A 4099-nucleotide genomic window follows, 5' to 3' on the forward strand; every position below is an offset into this window, starting at 1 on the left:
ATGCGGAAGCCTGCCAGGAGTGGCACTTGGTGGTCCAGAGGTTTGCCCCAGGCAGCAGCCCTGGAGGAGGAAGTAGCGTTGTCTGCGGTACCCTCCTGGGCCAGACCTGACGGACTTCTAGGCATGGGGCAGAGTGACAAAACAGACCTGTTTTTAGTAACAGAGAGTGCAGGACTGCCACCCTCTGTGAGGTGAGGGCCATAGGAGCGGAGGGCCCCCGCTGTCGTCTCTCCCATGGCTGAGTGCGGAGCTGGAGCCTTGGGTTTCTCGAGGCTTTGGTAAAAGACCGTGGAGTGATCGTGTACTGAAAGAAGGCAAAGCAGAAAGTCGGCTTGGCTTCTCCAGGTCACTGAACGGAGTCTGGAATGTGACAAGGTTGTTTTCCGAGAGAGAGGGGAATATTTCCGAGTTGCAAGCAGCACCTCATCTAAGTATCTAAGTCCACAAGAGAAAGACTCCAAAAGAAAAGGAAACCTGCACTTTTGCTTCGAATGTCCCCGAGATGGCCCTGCTAAGATCCCCTCCTGGGGTATGTCACCCCGGCCACCCACGGAGGGTTTCAATGAGATCGACTGGGCAGGAGAAGATGACTGATGTGGTGGAAACTGGTCTATCCCTGTGTCCATACGCTTCTTCCCTCGGGGAAAAGTTTGGTGGGTTGTTTTGCTGGTATCTTGATGGGAATCTTGATTGTAAGTAATCCGTTGCCAACTAACCACACTGGAGTCCCAGGGAAGTCTGTCCACTCCACCCTCTTTTCCTCCGAAGGCCTGAAGGCACACCTTTTGAGCAGCTAAACTTTCAGTGGTCCAGGAGAAAGTAATTGTTTTTTTCCTGGGATGCTGAATAACATTTTCTGTGTCTTTAAGAAGCTAGCTAATCTACTTTGAAGTTTTGGGACCAGGTGGCAAACAGCTCCCTATACTATTTACTTGTTTTGACTCTCCTGATGACACTCTCCTGTTGCTTTTTACCTGGGCTTCGGAGAGGCCTGAAATTTTGCAATCCCTGCACGGGAATGCAGTGGCCAATTGGGACTGGCATGCTCCCAGCTACTCCTCCTTAATTTCCCACGCCCCTGTTCAAAGGCATAGTGGAATCAATTTTGTAAATGTACTATTGTTAGTATTTTCATTTTAACTATTTTTTTAAGTTTTCAAAAATGTTTAATTATGGTGAAATACACATGACATAAAAGTTACTAACTTAACCATCTCTTTAAAGCATACAGTTCAGGATATTGAGTCTACGTGCCTCGTTGGGCAGCCATCACCACCACCCACCTCCAGGGAGTTTCCATCCCGTAAGACCGAAACTCTGGCCCCACTCCCTGCTGACTCCCCACTCCCCCAGCCCCCAGCAGCCGCCGGCTGCTCTAAGTGGAGCACACACCATGTCTTTCATGACTACTTAACTTTTAATTTAGGGAATTTGTTGAATACTATCATTTTAATTATAAATTTAATTTTTTGTAGTCAGAAATTGACTTTGTGAATATTGTACGTTATTTTCAGTTTGCTAGGTTACTGATCAGACACGCTGGGGAGCCAGCTGGTCAGGGAATCAAGGTCAAGTCATAGCACGTCCAGCCGTGCACAACTTTCAATCTGGAGGGCATATTGTTGTACACAATAACAGGGTCTGAGATTACGGAATAATGAAGATGTAAACCTGGGTATAGCATGTAAAGCTATGTTGTCCCCTGACGTATAGAGGACACATTCAATGCAAGGGACATTCAGGGGAGGGGCCACTCGTGGTTTGGAGGCCTTGCCTGCAGAAAACCCCAGCAGAAAACGGAAACTCTTACCTCTGATAACAAAGTGATTATGCAGACAAAGTTTTTCATGGTATCTAGGCATCCTGTTTTCATGTTTATCACTGAAAAACATGGACATGACTTTGCTTATGTACAGATGTTTAGCTCATGTGCCCTAAGCAAATACACACTCCTACTCGCCCGAGTAGAAAAATCTGTTATACAGAGTTGTACTGCGTCTGTGGGTCAGAAATTCATCTCTGATGTCATTAAGCTCTGATGGATGTACACACGAAACTTTGATACGAGGACATGTGAGTGACCCAGAAAAAAAATGGAAGTCAGAGTGCAGTTAGATCTCGGTTGCTCCAGATGGTCGTGTCTGGAAATGCCCGAAGCGGTGTTGTGTTCACTGTCCTGGATCGAGATCACGCAGCGGGCCTGGGTCCGCCCCTACCAGCTTCTAGGAGATGCCTCTCCATGGGGAACACAACATTTCAAACACTACCGATTTCGAAAGAATCACCACAAAGGACCCGTGGTCCACTCTAGTGTTACAGGGGAAATTTGTTTATGCTACGTGGAAAATTTCTTTCTTTTGTAAATCCTCACCCAAGCATGTGCTTATTGATTTTAGAGAAAGGGGAAGGGAGGAAGAAGTAAGAGGAAGAGGAACATCGACATGAGAGAGAAACATTGATCGATTGCCTTTTCGTAGGTGCCCTGAACCTGCGACCTGAGCGTGTGTCCTGACGAGGAATCGAACCTGCGACCTTTTGGTTTATAGGATGATGCCCAACTGAGTCATGCTGGCCAGGGCTGCATGGAAAATTTCTAACTGATTCCATGCAAGAGTGAAGTGTCATCACTAGCAGCTGCTCCTGGAAAACTCATGCATAGTTAAGATCCAGGCACTCACACCGTGTCTCATTTCATAAACTGGGAAACCTCACAGGGGTACGGACTTGAGTCCCAGAACTCACAGCCATCAGCGAGCATTCTAAGGAGAAGAAAAAGTGAAGAAAAGTGAAGAAAAAGTGAAGTGTATAGTCAGAGCTTCCAGCATCCGAACAACTTCTATCAACCATAAAGAAAGGTTCAGAAAAGACGCTAAAGTACAACTACCTAAATTTGGGGCTATTAGGCAGACACCTGACTTGCATACAATTATTAGAGACACAGTATCAGGACTTCTGGGAAGATGCGCAACAGAAACACCACTTTACCCTGGAGCTCTCTGATGCAGCCGGTCCAAACGCATGTGCTTCCTTACAGCTTGTGCCCTGGCTCAACGGAGGTTGCCTTAGAAAAGACAGAGGTACAGATGTTGCAGCTCTGTCTACAGCAGCTCCCTGACAGTCCTGCAGCAGCCGCCTGTGCCTACTTAAACATTTTCTTGGGCCTCGGTGATGACAGTCCTCCAGGAACAGGCGTCAATACGGAGTCAGTTTCTGACCACAGCGATGCTGTGCAAGGGGAGAAAATGGAAGAACAAACTGAGTTTCCCCAAGATGGCCTCAATCCTAAAGAAGGTAACCGTGATAAAGAGTTCAACAAAAAGCCTGAGGACACAACAGAGGAAACCATGTCCTGCCCTGTCACACCAGAAAGAGCGGCTCTACTAAACGCAGTTCTTGGTTCAGCATCGAGGGACACGTTTCCCCGGCCTCCCTCGGAAGACACCCCAGCACGACCTACCACTGCGTCTCTCCAGTGTGTGTTTCCTTTATCCAGAGTGTGGTGGAAATGCTACTGCGACTCCTCCTGGACTACCCCTCCCTCCAGCCCCGAGCAGGGTTGTGGCTTGGACAGGCCTACTTCCAGAGGCTACCTTTGATGTTGTGGCAACAATACCAGAGGCAAAAGGGCTGCTGTTAAGTCTGTACAAGTGTGTGACATCTCAGATATGCATTTGATCTGAGCTCAAGAAGACGGAAGTTTCTGCGAGCTCCAGAAATTGAGCCAAGAGAAGAATAATGGAGAGTTCCATTCAGAGGAAGTGCCGGAACTCTTCTGATGGGAGCACAGGGGTTCTCACATCATGAGCACGCGAAGCTGTTTTATGAGTGCATTCTTCCTACTCACCCAAGCAAGAGAAATGTTTCGTTTGTGACTGTCTCTCAGTGACAAGAGAAACGGGTCAGAAGTGCCTAGACCATCACGTACTGATGCTCTTAGGTTGGACTGCGGGCTCCATGTTGGTGGAGGCAGATTCTGAAACTTTAAAAAAATATGTAACTGAGCTAATTTTAAGTAAACTTATTTGTGATGCTTAATAAAAATAGATTGTGGGCTCTGCCCCAGAGTTTCTGATCTAGTGGGTCTAGGGTGGGGTCCAAG

General features: G+C 47.5%; 1 pseudogene; it reads left to right on the forward strand.

The window, feature by feature from the left end:
* LOC119002061 (nucleolar protein 11-like) lies at window positions 1-3776 on the forward strand (annotated as a pseudogene).
* Window positions 3777-4099: the final 323 nt, after the last annotated feature.

The sequence above is a fragment of the Sturnira hondurensis genome, unplaced genomic scaffold, assembly GCF_014824575.4.
Source record: "Sturnira hondurensis isolate 20B ecotype Veracruz unplaced genomic scaffold, ASM1482457v3 Scaffold0017394, whole genome shotgun sequence".
In the NCBI taxonomy this organism is placed as follows: Eukaryota; Metazoa; Chordata; class Mammalia; order Chiroptera; family Phyllostomidae; genus Sturnira; species Sturnira hondurensis.